The sequence below is a fragment of the Sorex fumeus genome, unplaced genomic scaffold (assembly GCF_029834395.1).
Source record: "Sorex fumeus unplaced genomic scaffold, SorFum_2.1 ptg000035l, whole genome shotgun sequence".
Lineage (NCBI taxonomy): Eukaryota > Metazoa > Chordata > Mammalia > Eulipotyphla > Soricidae > Sorex > Sorex fumeus.
In genome coordinates, this window is record NW_026606092.1 from 1,422,472 (window position 1) to 1,440,477 (window position 18,006).

At 42.0% G+C, this 18,006-nt stretch overlaps 1 pseudogene; it reads right to left on the reverse strand.

Annotated features, from left to right (window-relative positions):
- Window positions 1–216: 216 nt before the first annotated feature.
- LOC130026833 (small ubiquitin-related modifier 2-like) lies at window positions 217–511 on the reverse strand (annotated as a pseudogene).
- Window positions 512–18,006: the final 17,495 nt, after the last annotated feature.

Here is an 18,006-nt window from a genome sequence, read left to right on the forward strand (position 1 = left end):
AAATATATTATTGCCCGTTTAGTTAAAACAGCTACAGTATACTTGTGCACATGTTCTGATAACTTTCTGAACAAAAAAGACAGGGAAGGGCACGATGAAAGAATAAAGAAATTACACTGTAGCAGTCAGGATGTGGTGGGACCCAAGTGCAGTTTTCTAATTGAGAATGTCTTCTTAGTCATGAGGAACTGAGTTCTGGAGTAGCTGGTTCTTTTGTTAGTGGATACCTCCCACCTGCTGCTGAAACACATCAGTTGTATCTTCATCCTCCATTTCCATCTGAGCAGTTGTGTCTGTTTCATATATTGGCTGCCAGTCAAATTGGAATCTGACCTACCTCATCAACACCCTAGTCATTCATAGCAGGTTTTCATTAGTTTACTAAATGGTGTGTGCCTCTTAATCATAATTGCACCACAGAGAGCTACCTGCCTTGCACCTTCATGTTAATATGATGCTTGTTTTCAGTCATGACTCTTTCTTTGGACTTTTCCTTGGCCTTGGGACACATCTTAATCTCCTCAATAGCTGCCCTCACAAAAGAGGTACCAGGTCTGCAAGGAACGAGTAATGAAGTACACAGACACACACATACACACACATTTTTATTTAGGCACTATGATTTACAAAGTGCCTAACTGATTATGATTTATATAGGTGCTGTGATTTAATAAAGGAGTATGGGGATGCTTTGTCCCAACATTAAACCTATCACCAGTGCCTCATCCCTCCATCAATGAATGTCCCAGGATTTCTTTCCTCCAACACTCCACCTCCTTAGTAAATTCATTATTTTAAAAAACTTATTTTTTAATAGCTTGGGTAAAATAATTACCATAGTGTTCACTCTCATGGTTTTGATGTTTATGGTTACCTTACCTGACCACTGATAATATTTGGTTGGTTGATTTTTTTTTTTTTTTGGTTGATTGTTTAGGTCATACCTCGCTCTCCTCAGAACTTACTCTTCACTCTGTGCTCAAGGATCACTCTGCCTGTGCTTGGGAGACTATATGTAGTGTGGGGATTGATCCAAGGCAACACCCTAACCTCTGTACTATCATACTGACCTAAAGTTGTTGTTTTTAGTTCTTTTTTGGGGGGAGGAGGCACACCTGGTGATGCTCAGGATTTGCATCTGACTCTGTGCTCAAGAAACACTTGAGCAGTGTTTTCAGGGCACCAAATATGGTGCTGAGATTGAACCTGGGCAGCCATGTGCAAGGCAAGTGCCTTCCCTGCTTTATTATCCCTCCTGCCCCATGGCCTAAGGTATTTTTAAATGAAACCATGTACATTATCTTTTATACATAATGCTCACTAATTATATTTGTAATCTGTTAAATGCAATAGGAACTTTATTTTTAAAAATTAAAAAATTAATGTAGACAAAACGCACAACTGTTGATACCATTCTAGAGTTGAAATTGATTAGATTACAAAGCTCCAGTATTAAAATTGATAAGCATAGAGAATCAATTTTTAATGTGAAAATTGTTATATCTCATCACAAGGTTAAGTCCTTGTCTGAGAATTTACTAAACTATTTATTACTTCTGTGTTATTTTTTGTTTGTTGAGTTTAGTTGCTTATATGTTACTTTACCAACTAATTTGGCGTGCTCCTTGCAGTAGAAACTTTAAAACAGTTATTTTTAAACAGTTTTTTTTTTTTTTAGCTAACATGGGTTTGTAAGAGTATAAATGTTTATATGTTTTAGGGGCAAAATGTTACCACACTCCATCCACCACTGACTGACTCCACTGCAGTCCACTGAACCCTATCAGTCCATTTCCTTCACCCCTTGGTAATGTCACATAGTGCTCAGGGTTTACTCCTGGTTCTGTGCTCAGAGATAGCTCCTGAGGGTCCTTGGGACCTGCAAGGCAAGTGTCCTGGCTACGGTACCAGCTCTCTCTCACTCCAGCCTGGAAATCTTGGTTGTTTTTTCAGGATCTTTAGTTCTTCAGTAGTATTTCTCTCCCTCCTCTGGGTGGGGTGGGGTCTCACAATTTGCATCTCAAAGGAATGTGGTCTTCTTGTTCTGAGCTACAGGCCCCTGTTACAGACTCATTTTATCTACAGATCTCCCTAGAGTTACTTTAAATTTTTTATTTCTTTGTTTTTTGGGTGACTCCTGTGCTCATGTTTTACTCCTGACACAGGGATTAGTCTGAGGCAGTGGTTGGGAACCTCAAGTGATGCTGGGAATCCAAGCTGGGTGGGCCGCTTGCAAGGTAAATGAAAGATGAAACAAGACCACCGCAGCTCCAGTTTAGAAAGCCAGACTTGGTTTCATGCCTTGGGGGCTTGAGTTTACAACCTAGTAAGAAAAACATGCCAGACCCCAAGGGCATGGATTAACTATCCAGAATCAACCACAGATAACAAGGATGATTCAAGTAAATGAAATAGGATGTGTTAACCAGTTTCACTTCTGTACCTCCACTTGCTTGCTCAAGGCCGAGAATGCACCTTGAGGGGGCACCCAGACACGCAGGCATGCACCCAGGCACGTAGGCAGGAGGGCAAAGGGCTTAAAAACCTCTCCCAGAGGGCGATCTGAGTTCCAAGTTTTCAAACCCTCATCGCTCAGTTTCTAGCGCTCGGAATTCCAAGCCCAGGGAGCCGTCCCAGCTTGAAAATCCTTGGTGCTGAGTCCCTAGTATGAGTGTGTTTTAATATGTGAATAAAACCTTGAAATATCTGTCCTGTCTCTGTGTCTCAGTTGGTGGCTGAGCTCACTCAGGCTTGTGGCACGTAGCAGTAAGCATCCTACCAGCTGTACTATTGCTTCTTCTGTACTGACCCCTTTTTGTGTTTCTCTGCTTCTCTTTGCCATTTATTTGTCCAGAAAACAGAAAACGATATGTCATTTGATCTGTAGCTTTTCCTATAGCCTGTATCTTGCTAAGCGCACCCCTGTGGTACCATTTGCCAAGTTCCTTTGCTCATCGGCTTGCTCTCAGCTGTTCATTCATGGTGTTTCCCTCAGAAGGTGAACAAGACAGTTATTTCTTTGGGGCATGTTTGCAGACACTGCGCACTAGATTCATTAATTCATGAGGTATGTACAGATTTTTATTTTGTAGTAATAATAAACTCCTAAGAAGTGAGAAACAAGTGGATATCACATGTACCCATCACCTACTTCTGTCAGCTAAGTAACATTTCTCTAGTTACCTAGGCACATTAAGACACACTTTTATTTTATTTTATTTTCATTTTGGGGGTCATAAATATTTATTTTTTTAAAGAAAATCCTAATTTTATTTATTTATTTTTCCTTTCTTTCTTTCTTTCTTTCTTTCTTTCTTTCTTTCTTTCTTTCTTTCTTATTAGTGAAACACCATGAGGAACAGTTGTAGACTTACAAACTTTCGTATTTGGGTTTCAGTTATACATTGCTGCACTGTTCATAATAGCCAAAATCTGGAAAAAAAAACCTGAATGCCCAAGAACAGATGACTGGTTAAAGAAACTTTGGTACATCTACACAATGCAGCTGTTAGAAATGATGAAGTCATGAAATTTGCAAACAAGTGGTTCTACATGCTAAGTGAAATGAGTCAGAAAGAGAGGAACAAATATAGAAATACTGAACTCATCTGGGGAATATAAAGTAACAGAATGGGAGACGAATACCTAAGAATAGATGAGATAAGTACCAGGAGGTCTGCTCCATGGTTTGGAAGCTGGCAGCACATGCTGGGGGAAAAGGCAGCTCAGTTAGAGACGGGAACACCAAGTAAAAAGTGTTTGGAGGACTCGCTTGGGATGCGAGATGCGTGCTGAAAGTAGACTATAGACCAAACACGATGGTGACTCAATATCTCTATTGCAAACCACAACACCCTAAAGGAAAGAGTGAGCAAAAGGGAATGCCCTGCCACCGAGGTGGGGTGGGATGGTGAAGAATGGGCACTGGTGGAGGGATGGGTACTAGATCATTGTATAAGACACACTTTTAAATGTGCTCTGAAAAGGACATTTCACCACTTAATAATTCTGGTAAAAAACCCCTCAGTATCAAAACTCTTCCTGATTTGGCTAATTATGTGTGTTTCTCAGTTTTATTTCACGTCAAAATAAAAAATTTTCTCTAAAAGTTAATTTATGAGCCTCCAGGCTGTGGGGTGGGCGAGAGCCCTCCCCAGCCCAAGGGACCCAGCCTCAGCAGCTGACCTCCACTGCCCAACCACTGCCATGCTCCAGGCCACTTTCTGGATGCTCAGGCCAAGACTCACGCAAGAATGAAGTTCCACGGAACCCAGATAAGCAGAACTTTGTGACCTTGGACTCTGGACTTAACAGGACCCAGAAGCAGAGATCCTCTGCCTGCTTCCCCCAGTCTCTGGTGACTCAGGGATCACACCCAAAAGCCACAGCCTGCCGCACCAGATAACGTCCTCATCAGCCACCCTCCAGAATTCATGGATGCTCCTCCCAGACGGGAGTATAAAAGGAGGCTCCCAGAACCATGCCACTGGACTCCGCACCAGGCTGTTGGACGGGTGAGAGCTCTCCCCCTACTAAGAACCCAGCCCCAGCAGCCGACTTCCACTGCTCAACCACCGCCACACTCCAGGCCGCTTTCTGGACCGCAAGGCTGCAAAGTGGCTGTGCGACATTATAAGACACTTCCTACCCATTTATACCTCCTGGAGAGCCCGGCAAACTACTGAGAGTATCCGGTCCACACAGGCAGAGACTGGCATAAAGCTCCCTGTTGTGTAATCGATATGCCAAATATAGTAATGACCATAGGTCTCATTCCCCTGACCCTGAAAGTGCCTTCAATTGTTCAAAGATGATTAAGAAGAGGATGCTAAAATCTCAGGGCTAGGAGGAATAGAGACATTACTGGCACACGCTCGAGTAATTTGATGACCAATGGGATGATAGTGATAGTGATAATGACATAGATACATAAAATTGAGCTTTATTTTGGGCTGAACACAGCTTTGGCACTGTCTAATCCTGCTTCAGGAGACCCATTTTCGTTGACCTTTCAAAGGTTAGGTTACCTTTTCCTTCCATTAAATCCAGAAACCACATTTCTATAATGACTTCATGGAATAGTAGCTCACCTCCTGGTTATCAGGAATGACAGAAACATTTTCAGAGCTTTCTAATTTACAAAGTACTTTATCTAAAAGAAGTCACACCATACTAGGGTGTCAGAATTAAAGAATCAGTGGAGGCAAATCTTGTTGGGAATATGACTCCTTGTATTTTAGAAAAAAATTGACAATTTTCACATGTTAATAGTGCTGTGTACAAGAGTTTCAACATCAGTATTTGTTGGGACATTTCTAAGGACTGTCTTTTGGAAATTTAAAATGATTTCTTTTTCTTTTAATTTAAAAAAGTTTTTTTTATTGAATTACTGTGAGATACAGCTACAGAGCATTCATGTTTAAGATTCAGCCATACAATGATCAAACATCTATCTCTCTACCAGTGCAAACTTTCTACCACCAATGTCCCCATTATCCCCCCCAACCCCCCCACCCCAGTCCTCACCCTGCCTCTATGGTGGACAATTGCTCAGATACTCTCTCTCTATTTTGGGGCATGATATTTTGCTCAAATTTTCCCACCACCATTCAAGCCTGCCTTCCAGGGGCAGATAGTAGGTCATTTATTTTCTATTGCTCATTTTGTATACCACGAAAGATAGTGTGGCCATGTAAGCCGGCCGTGCCTCTGAAATTCTAGTATTATAAATGTTTGGTTTCCAGAGACATCTCTGTAGGAAGCTATTCCATTTTGAGATTCAATTCGGCTGTTGGTATGCCAAGATGGTGCCTGGGGGCGGGTTTTGGGTGTGACTTCCAGCATCAGGAGCATACAGGAAATAGGGCTGAGACTGTCCAGTTCCACTGCCACCGTGCAGTTTGGAGACTTAGTCCTGAAACCCACATATTGGAGCCTTGCTTGTGTGAACTCACATTTGTTGGGATTCTATGTGGAAAAGGAGCTGAGATGGTGCCTGATCCATCTGGGGTGCCCTGGTGAAATTGGCTTGGTCTGGGGCTGGTGAAATCTCTGGTGCTGTGGTACCCTCCGGGACTCATTGCTGCTGTGTGCCTAAAATGATTTCTTAGACTTATAGCTTGCAAAAAATGGGGAGAAACATTAGAGATCATTTGAGCTTATCAGAACTCAGGAGAAACTTTCCCCATCCACTCTGATCTTCTAAAGCTGGAAGAGCAAACAAATGAATATCAGACTAGGAAGAGAAAAGAGCAACTTTAATTATGTAATACAAAAAATTTGCATATGTATGAGTTCTAAAGGAGATGGAACAAACCAAGGGTATATTCCTTGTGTTAAGGAAGGGGAAATGGAGATGGGGCATCCCAGAGGAAAAAGGGGTTTTACATGATGAGGCAGAAACAACTTTGTTGTGTGTGTGCAGAGGGGTGGATGAGTGACCATAGAGATCAGGACTTGTGAAGTCTTGACCAGCTTCTGCCCATTAAGATCCTGCCACTCTCACTGAGACTGTCATTGAGCTCCCTGAGACCCACCTGACCTGCATGACCTGGGAGCTGATCTTTGCAACTTAGATTTTTGAGTTGTCATGGTTCTCTGGCTGAGAAGAGATGATATTCTTTATAGGAAAAGGATAAATCATTCCCAACCTCCACTTGGATTTAGGTCCTTTGGTTTTTATTACAATAGGAAAGAATTTCAGGTCCAGATCACATCCTCTTCTCTTCCAGAAGGGAGCATAACATGACACTAGCCATAAACATGCCACCGGACCTGCACCAGGCTGGTGAGACCACTCTTTCCCCAAGGGACCCAGCCCTAGCAGCCAAAAACCTCCAGAATTCAACCACTGCTACGCTCACGGTGGCTCTCCATATGCTGGGGCCGAACCTCACCCATGAATGAACTTATTCCTGCACTACACAGCTGCATTTGTGGCCACGCGATCATAGGACATACTCTATCCATACTCCAAGAGTACTGCACCATATTTGATGGGATTCAAAGTAGAAGGCCACCAACCTTAGAGGGAAATTTTTTTTACATATATATGTATATGTATATACATATATATATATCTATAAAAGTATACAAGACTCAACCTTTAACAACATGTTAGTGATCTCTTATAGAAGGGTTTAATGACCCTGGGTGAAATACAAGAATCTTCACACTCTTTCCTTTAAGGATACTTTTTTGTAGCATTTTCAGTGGTTTTTCATAACAAACAATAAAAAATATATTATTTCGGTTCTGTTTGGGGCAGGGATTGGTTCTGTATGGAAACATGCAAAATATGGTGGTGAATAAAAACAAAATATGGTGGTGGGAAGGTGTAATGGTGGTGGGATTGGTGTTTGAATATTAAGTGCAATCAAATATTGTGAACTACTTAATAAAATAAAAAAATTTTAAAAAGAAAAGAATTTCAGGGTTTGGAGAGATAGCTCAGTGGGCTGGATACATGGTTTGCTTGTAGGAGACCAGGGTTTGACCCATGGCACCACACTGTCTTCTAAGTACAGCTGAGAGTGATCCCCAAGTACAGAGCTGTGTGTAGTGCCTGAACACTGTGGGTTTGGCTTCAACCTCACCTTCCAACCAAAACAATTTATTAGGGAAACACAAGCAGTAGGAAAAGTGTTAATGAAGGAAACTAGTTTGAGAGAGAAGGTGGGGGAGAGAAACAGAAAGGAGAGGATTGTAAAATGAAGGGAAGATTACATACCTACAATGTTGTTGGTGACTCCAGCTGCTGCTGAGAACTGACTGTACAGTTACTGTGTCTAGTTGTTTAGTTGGGCTATGGGGCACTGTTCTGGAGCTACAAGGAAGGATTTGAGCTCTGATAGTCTCTTCACTTTCAGTCCTATCAGGTGTTGTACTTTCAGTCCTATCAGGTGTTGTTCCTGCCTGTGAACCATCTCTGGATCTGGTCTTTGTCTTGGGTTCGCAACAGGGTAACTTACTCAGAATATATCTTGTCTCTTCAACCTTTTTTTTTGTGTGTATGATGTGGCTCCTTAGAGTTTACTACAGAGGGACCTCCCTACTTGACTGCTTACCTCAGCTTCCTGGGACAAGCTATTACCTCTGTTGTGTGTTAAGATAGGTTTCTGTGATAAAAATATAATTTCTGGAAATATCCCCAAATCTAATAATCTGCACTATTATTGTATTTTGCGGGGGGGGGGAGAAGGAAACATCTGGCTGTGTGTAATGTTATTCCTGCCTCTGTTCTCAGGGTTCACGCCTGGTGGGTCTTGGAGGACCCTACATGGTGCCTTACCTATTGTACCATCCCTATACATATACATATATATATATACACATATACATATATATATATATATCACTGTATCACTGTCATCTCGTTGTTCATTGATTTACTTGAATGGGTGCCAGTAACATCTCCATTCATACCAGCCCCGAGATTTTATTTTATTTTATTTTTTTTTCCCCTTTATTTTATTTTATTTTTTTTTAAAGTTGTAGATTTACAATTTTTTGTGCTTTGGTTTCAATTATACAATGATCAGATACCCATCCCTCCACCAGTGCCCATTTTCCACCACCATGGATAATATCCCTCCCACCCCCATCCCCCCATCCCCCCGTCTCTGTGGCAGGGCAATCCCCTGTGTTCTCTCTCTCCTTTTGGGTGTTGTGGTCTGCAAAAGAGGCATTGAGTGGCAAACATGTTCAGTCCATAGTCTACTTTCGACATGCATCTCCCCTCCTGGGAGGATCCTCCAAACATCCTTTATTTGGTGCTCCCTTCTCTATCTGAATAGCCCTTTCCTCTAGGATACCCGGCTGGCCTCTAAGTTATGGAGTAATCCTCCTGGTGCTGATCTCAGCTATTCTTGGGTATTAATCTCATACTTTGTTACTTTATATCCCCCAGATGAATGCAATCTTTCTATGTCTATCCCTCTCTTTCTGACTCATTTCGCTTAGCATGATACTTTCCATATTGTACCACTTGTATGTAAATTTCATGACTTCATCTTTTCTAAGAGCTACATAGTACTCCATTGTGTAGATGTACCAAAGTTTCTTTAACCAGTCATCTGTTCTTGGGCATTCAGGTTTCTTCCAGTTTCTGGCTATTGTAAAGAGGGCTGCAATGAACAAACAAGTGCAGATGTCACTTCGACTATACATTTTTGCCTCTCTGGGATATATTCCCAGGAGTGGTATTGCTGGGTCAAATGGGAGCTCAATTTCTAATTTTTTGAGAATCGTCCATACTGTTTTCCAGAAGGGCTGAACCAGTGGACATTCCCACCAACAGTGAAGGAGTGTCCCTTTCTCGCCACATCCACGCCAGCATCGGTTGCTTTTGTTCTTTTGAATTTGGGCCAGTCTCTGAGGTGTGAGATGGTATCTCATTGTGGTTTTGATCTGCATCTCCCTGATGATTAATGATGTAGAGCATTTTCTCATGTGCTTTTTTGCCATTCGGATTTCTTCTTTGAGAAAGTTTCTGTTCATTTCATTGCCCCATTTTTGGATGGGGTTGGATGTTTTCTTCTTGTGGAGTTTAACCAGTATTTTGTATATCCTGGATATCAACCCCTTGTCAGATGTGTATTCGGTGAATATCCTTTCCCATTCTGTAGACTGTCTTTGTATTTTGGTCACTGTTTCTTTGGAGGTGCAGAAGCTTCTTAGTTTAAGATAGTCCCATTTATCTATCTCTGTTTTCACTTGCTCGGCCAGTGGCGTGGCATCTTTGAAGATACCATTAGCTTCAATGTCATGGAGGGTTTTGCCAACTTTATCTTCAATGTACCTTATGGTTTCTGGTCTGATGTTGAGGTCTTTAATCCATTTTGATCTTACTTTTGTACATGGTGTTAGGCAGAGTTCTGAGCCTATTTTTTTGCATGTAGCCGTCCAGTGATGCCAACACAATTTATTAAAGAGGCTTTCCTTACTCCACTTCACATTACTTGCACCTTTATCAAAGATTAGATGAGCATATGATTGAGGAGAGATGTCAGTGTATTCAACCCTGTTCCATTGGTCTGCAGTTCTGCCTTTGTTCCAGTACCATGCTGTTTTAATTATTACTGCTTTGTAGTACAGTTTGAAGTTCGGGAGGTTGATTCCTCCCATTTTCTTTTTCCCAAGAATTGCTTTAGCTATTCGTGGGGGCTTATTGTTCCATATAAATTTCAAGAGTGTTTGCTCCATTTCTTTGAAGAATGTCATGGGTATCCTTATAGGGATTGCATTGAATTTATACAATGCTTTCGGTAGTATTGCCATTTTGACAATGTTAAGTCTCCCGACCCATGAGCAGGGGATATCTTTCCATTTCCTCATGTCCTCTTTTGTTTCCTGAAGTATCGTTTTGTAGTTTTCTTTGTACAGGTCCTTTACTTCCTTAGTTAAGCTGATTCCTAGGTACTTGATTTTCTGGGGCACAATTGTGAATGGGATTGTTTTTTTCATGTTGCTTTCTTCTCTCTCACTGTTTGCGTATAGGAAAGCCATGGACTTTTGGGTATTGATTTTATAACCTGCAACTGTACTATACGAGTCTATTGTTTCTAGGAGTTTTTTGGTGGAAGTTATTGGGTTCTCTAAGTAGAGTATCATATCATCTGCGAATAGTGAGAGCTTGATTTCTTCCTTTCCTACCTGAATGCCCTTAATATCTTTTTCCTGCCTAATCGCTATTGCAAGTACTTCCAGTACTATATTGAACAGCAGTGGGGAGAGTGGGCATCCCTGTCTCGTCCCTGATCTTAGAGGGAAGGCTCTCAGTTTTTCCCCATTGAGGATGATGCTTGCTGTAGGCTTGTGGTAGATGGCTTTAATTATGTTGAGGAAGGTCCCCTCTATACCCATTTTGGCTAGGGTTTTCATCATAAAGGGGTGCTGGATCTTATCAAATGCTTTCTCTGCATCTATTGATATGATCATATGCTTTTTATCTTTTCTTTTGTTGATATGCCAGCCCCGAGATTTTAGCAGCCTCTCCTTACTTGTCTTTCCCAACGCTGCCCTATTGGAGTCTCTTTCTGGCTCAGGGGAATGAGACCCGTTATTGTTACTGTTTTTGCCATATCGAATACATCACGGGTAGCTTGCCAGGCTCTGCCATGTGGGCAGGATACTCTCGGTAGCTTGCTGGGTTCTCCGAGAGGGATATATATATATATATATATATATATCAAAGAACCTCCGGCTCTGGTCATATCTCTTCGATTCCACTGTTCTTCCTGCATTAACATACGCCTTAGAGACCTGGGTCCTATGAAAACAGGATGAGAATGTTATTCAAGTCTTCCAAAGAGGAATCGAAAGAGCTATGCTTGGAGTATTACATTTCACTCAAATGAGAGAAAGAATTTGGACTTCCAACCTCCATCGACAGTCAAGAATCAGGGACCTGTGTCATTTGCCAAGGCGTCGAAAATCAAATGGGCTGGACACGTAATGAGATTTGGAGACAACTGCTGGACTAGAGCCATTACCGACTGAAATCCACGGGATGTCAAAAGACCACGTGGTCGCCTACCTATGAGATGGTCAGACTTCTTCATCAAGACCCTGAACGATCTGTTTGAGGCTCTTTGTGTTCCTAGAATGAGCAGATGCTATTGGGCTACACTAGCATGCGATAGGGATGAATGGAGACGTTACTGGCATCTGCTCCAGCAAATTGATGAATAATGGGATGTCAAGTGATCAAGTGATATAGTATATATTTCCCTCTATGATTTGTTTCCTACTGTCTGAGCCCCATCAAATATGGTGTGGTAATAATGGAAAATGGGTAGGGAGTGTCTTATGCTGTATCCAGGAATATGTCCACTCATCTGTGAGGCTTGGCCAGAGCATGTGGAAAGCAGTCTGGAGCATGGCAACAGTGGGACTGTGGATGTCGGCTGCCAGGGCTGAGTCGCTTGGGGTGGGGAGGGCTCTCATCTGCCCCTCCTCTGGGGTGCCCCTAGTGAAAACAACCTAGCGCTGAGTCTGAAGGCATGGTTATGGGGTCCTCATTCTATGCTCCCTAATGGGAGAAGCAGCAGTGAGTTCTGGAGGGTGGCTGATGAGGAGATTATCTGGCACCAGCAGGAAGTGGCTTATGAAGGTGAGCCGTAAGTTGCCAGAGACTGGGGGAAGCAAGCAGAGGATCTCTACTCCTGGGTCCTGTTGAGCCCAGAGTCCAAGGTCACAAAGTTCCACATTACCTGGGTTCCGTGGGACTTCACTAATGCTTGAGGCTCGGCCTGAGCATGTGGAGATATATATATATATATACATATATATGTATATATATATATATATATATATATATATATATATATAGAGCACTGTAGCACTGTTCTCCTGTTGTTCGTCAATTTTCTTGAGTGGGCACCAGTATCGTCTCCATTGTGAGACTTGTTACTGTTTTTGGCATATCAAATACACCAAGGGGTGCTTGCAAAGTTTTGCTGTGTGGGTGGGATACTCTCAGTAGCTTTCTGGGCTCTCCGAGAGGGACGGAGGAATAGAACTTGGGTTGGCTGCATGCAAGGTAAACTCCCTAACTGCTGTGCTATCGCTCCAGCCCATATATATATATATATATATATACATATAGATATATATATTTTAAGTCTACTTAGTGGTGATGGAGACTTTTTTTTTAGGTCTCCTTAATGGTCACACTCAGAAATACTCACCCAGTTGTGCAGGCCTGACTAATGCTCAAACCTGGAGATTTTCTGGACCACCTGGGTGACAATTGGTGCTGGGAGGTCCCTGTAGTTCTGGGGATCAAATTCAGGACCTCACACACAATATACCAGTTCCACCTTTTAACCCCTGGGATATCATTTGTACCTACAGGTCTTTAGTCGACTTTAGTGTCTCTTAATGAAAAATACCTACTCTGGACATCTTGAAAAAAGTTTGACCCTATTTTGGGGAGGTCATTCCTATCAATTAATCTAGTCTTTATCAGATTAGTATCAATGGGGTAATCTACATGACAAGATACCTGTGACCTTCCCCTAAGAGTAGGTGCCTTTGCAAGAATGAATTTATCTTTTTGTTTGCTAATAACCTTCCCCCACTTCTCTCCTGGCTATAAAAACATTCCATTCCTTGCAGTGCCCTTCTATTTGCTATATGGGATACTGTCCAGATTCATGAATCGTTTAATAAAGACACATAAGTCTGCATTTATTCAGATGGATGTCGTTTTCCAACAGCATAATCAAACAAGCATTTTAGAAGGATCACTTAGCTACAGTGAAGGGTGAACAGGCAGAGCTGAGACTGGAGCAGAAGAATGGAGAGATGATAAGAATCTGAACTAAGGCAGTGACAGAATATGGGGTTTGCAGAGGTGCCTTTGAAAAGTTGCTTAGAAGGAAGAATTGGTGGAATAGGGGCTAAATGTTGAGAAGGAGATGAGTGAAGGCTGACAGCTGTGCTCCTGGCGTGGGTGCTTGGATTATGGTGTTTTCCTTGCAAGGTTGGCAAGGAAAGGAGGGCAAGGTTGCTATGGGAAATGAGATGATGAATTTCAGGTTTGGAGTTCAGGAGACAGGTGACTCCTCTCAGAAAGGATATAGTAGATTGGAAGTTAAAGTTTAAAAAACATTGGGTCAGGCCTGGAATGTCATTTGAGTGGTCAAGCACATACCTTGCATATATGTGAGGCCCTGGGTTTTATTCTCTGAGAAACTTTGCTCCAACCACACTTCATTTTATCAGCACCTTTGAATGGTCCCCAAACAAGCACTACCAAATGAAGAAGGTTATATGTTAAAGGTGAAAAATAAAAAAAAATATTTTATTAGAAAGGAAAAGTACTTCTGATGGTATTGAAACCTAAAATACATTGTTCTCTCCGGATGCTTTGCCTATACTTTCCTGGGAGAAAGAGTTGTGCAGAGAAGAGCAAAGGACAGGAGCACCAGGGGGTGACCCTCCTATCAGATACACTGTGGGACAAATTGCAGTGTGGATTAGGAAATGCTTAGCAAGCAGGTGTACTCAAGAAATTCCTGACAGCTTCTTGTCCCAAGTACTCTCCCCAAATGCCACTTAGAATCAACCATTTCTTGCAATTCTGTGCTTTTCCCTGAGAGTAATTCTGGGACATGTCACTGTCACTGTCCTCCTGTTGTTCATCGATTTTCTCGAGCGGGCCCAGTAACGTCTCCATTGTAACAATTGTTACTGTGTTTGGCATATCAAATACGTCATGGGTAGCTTGCCAGGCTTTGCCGTGAGGGCGAGATACTCTCAATAGCTTACTGGGCTCTCCAAGAGGGGCAGAGGAATCAGACTCGGGTTGGCCATGTTGGCTGCATGCAAGGCAAACGCCCTACCTGTTGTGCTATTGCTCCAGCCCTCTGGAACATATAATTTTCTTTATTTCATCTTGTTTCTAGTCCCCTAGCCCCCTTTTAAAAATGATTTATCTTCTCCCCCGACACAACGAGACGAGTTGCCACCCATGAATGACTCCTCCAGTTTATCGAGCTCCTTAACAGCCATTATCCAAGAGGCACACAAACCAATCTTGGAACCCAGCAGCTTTTGGCAGAAATGCTTCCAGACTTTGCTTTAAGCTATGGCGCCATGCCACCCCAGGTGGGAAAAGGTGTTGTCCTTCTGCCTATTCCCCTGGAAGCACGGAGTCCACCATCTTTCAGAGCCTATTGGACAGTCAGGTACAAGCTGGCAGTGATGAAACCGTGGTACCTCACGGGATGGGGGGTGGAATCGGCCCTTCTCCCCCTCCCCAACAAGACCCCAAGTTGCCGCCCATGAACAGCTCCTCAGGCTTCTTAACAGCCATGATCCCAGAGGCACACAAATCAATCTCGGAACCCAGTGGCTTTTGGCAGAAATCCCTCGACCTAATTATCAAAATATCAGAATTCCAAAATCGTGTGGCTGCTATATAATAGTGGCCTTGCGACATCATATGCTTTTCATAATCAGCAATAGAAAACAAATTATCTAAGGATGCCTTTTCAGCAGGTCTGATTGTTGGGGAAAAATTTCAAATAATAATGGTGGGTCTATTGTCTAAATATTGAATGTAATCAAAGTAGAGAGAGAGAGAGAGAGTAAAGTGAAAATCATCTGCTACACCAGCAGGGGGAGGGGTGGGATGGGGGTATACTGGATTCTTGGTGATAGAAAATGTGCACTGGTGAAGGGATAGGCGAGCCTGAGACTTAAACCTGAAAGCTTTGTAACTGTTCTCATGGTGATTCAATTAAAAAAATCCAAAAAACTATTTATTAAAAATTTTCATTTTATTTTTTGGTTTAAAATATTATTAATGGCTTCTCATCGACATAATTTCAACATCACATCCATCACTAGTGTACTTATCTCCCTCCCACAATTCCCCTTTCTCTCCACACCCCTCCCCCAATTCAACTATGTGAAACAGTTTCTCTATTATGTAGCCTTTGGGTGTTTTATCTTTTTTTTTTTTCCCTTTATTTTATTTTATTTTTTTTAAAGTTGTAGATTTACAATTTTTTGTGCTTTGGTTTCAATTATACAATGATCAGATACCCATCCCTCCACCAGTGCCCATTTTCCACCACCATGGATAATATCCCTCCCACCCCCACCCCCCCCATCCCCCCTGTCTCTGTGGCAGGGCAATCCCCTGTGTTCTCTCTCTCCTTTTGGGTGTTGTGGTCTGCAAAAGAGGCATTGAGTGGCAAACATGTTCAGTCCATAGTCTACTTTCGACATGCATCTCCCCTCCTGGGAGGATCCTCCAAACATCCTTTATTTGGTGCTCCCTTCTCTATCTGAACTGCCCTTTCCTCTAGGATACCCGGCTGGCCTCTAAGTTATGGAGTAATCCTCCTAGTGCTGATCTCAGCTATTCTTGGGTATTAATCTCATACTTTGTTACTTTATATCCCCCAGATGAATGCAATCTTTCTGTGTCTATCCCTCTCTTTCTGACTCATTTCGCTTAGCATGATACTTTCCATATTGTACCACTTGTATGTAAATTTCATGACTTCATCTTTTCTAAGAGCTACATAGTACTCCATTGTGTAGATGTACCAAAGTTTCTTTAACCAGTCATCTGTTCTTGGGCATTCAGGTTTCTTCCAGTTTCTGGCTATTGTAAAGAGTGCTGCAATGAACAAACAAGTGCAGATGTCACTTCGACTATACATTTTTGCCTCTCTGGGATATATTCCCAGGAGTGGTATTGCTGGGTCAAATGGGAGCTCAATTTCTAATTTTTTGAGAATCGTCCATACTGTTTTCCAGAAGGGCTGAACCAGTGGACATTCCCACCAACAGTGAAGGAGTGTCCCTTTCTCGCCACATCCACGCCAGCATCGGTTGCTTTTGTTCTTTTGAATGTGGGCCAGTCTCTGAGGTGTGAGATGGTATCTCATTGTGGTTTTGATCTGCATCTCCCTGATGATTAATGATGTAGAGCATTTTCTCATGTGCTTTTTTGCCATTCGGATTTCTTCTTTGAGAAAGTTTCTGTTCATTTCATTGCCCCATTTTTGGATGGGGTTGGATGTTTTCTTCTTGTGGAGTTTAACCAGTATTTTGTATATCCTGGATATCAACCCCTTGTCAGATGTGTATTCGGTGAATATCCTTTCCCATTCTGTAGACTGTCTTTGTATTTTGGTCACTGTTTCTTTGGAGGTGCAGAAGCTTCTTAGTTTAAGATAGTCCCATTTATCTATCTCTGTTTTCACTTGCTCGGCCAGTGGCGTGGCATCTTTGAAGATACCATTAGCTTCAATGTCATGGAGGGTTTTGCCAACTTTATCTTCAATGTACCTTATGGTTTCTGGTCTGATGTTGAGGTCTTTAATCCATTTTGATCTTACTTTTGTACATGGTGTTAGGCAGAGTTCTGAGCCTATTTTTTTGCATGTAGCCGTCCAGTGATGCCAACACAATTTATTAAAGAGGCTTTCCTTACTCCACTTCACATTACTTGCACCTTTATCAAAGATTAGATGAGCATATGATTGAGGAGAGATGTCAGTGTATTCAACCCTGTTCCATTGGTCTGCAGTTCTGCCTTTGTTCCAATACCATGCTGTTTTAATTATTACTGCTTTGTAGTACAGTTTGAAGTTCGGGAGGTTGATTCCTCCCATTTTCTTTTTCCCAAGAATTGCTTTAGCTATTCGTGGGGGCTTATTGTTCCATATAAATTTCAAGAGTGTTTGCTCCATTTCTTTGAAGAATGTCATGGGTATCCTTATAGGGATTGCATTGAATTTATACAATGCTTTCGGTAGTATTGCCATTTTGACAATGTTAAGTCTCCCGACCCATGAGCAGGGGATATCTTTCCATTTCCTCATGTCCTCTTTTGTTTCCTGAAGTATCGTTTTGTAGTTTTCTTTGTACAGGTCCTTTACTTCCTTAGTTAAGCTGATTCCTAGGTACTTGATTTTCTGGGGCACAATTGTGAATGGGATTGTTTTTTTCATGTTGCTTTCTTCTCTCTCACTGTTTGCGTATAGGAAAGCCATGGACTTTTGGGTATTGATTTTATAACCTGCAACTGTACTATACGAGTCTATTGTTTCTAGGAGTTTTTTGGTGGAAGTTATTGGGTTCTATAAGTAGAGTATCATATCATCTGCGAATAGTGAGAGCTTGATTTCTTCCTTTCCTACCTGAATGCCCTTAATATCTTTTTCCTGCCTAATCGCTATTGCAAGTACTTCCAGTACTATATTGAACAGCAGTGGAGAGAGTGGGCATCCCTGTCTCGTCCCTGATCTTAGAGGGAAGGCTCTCAGTTTTTCCCCATTGAGGATGATGCTTGCTGTAGGCTTGTGGTAGATGGCTTTAATTATGTTGAGGAAGGTCCCCTCTATACCCATTTTGGCTAGGGTTTTCATCATAAAGGGGTGCTGGATCTTATTAAATGCTTTCTCTGCATCTATTGATATGATCATATGCTTTTTATCTTTTCTTTTGTTGATATGGTGGATTATGTTGATTGATTTCCGA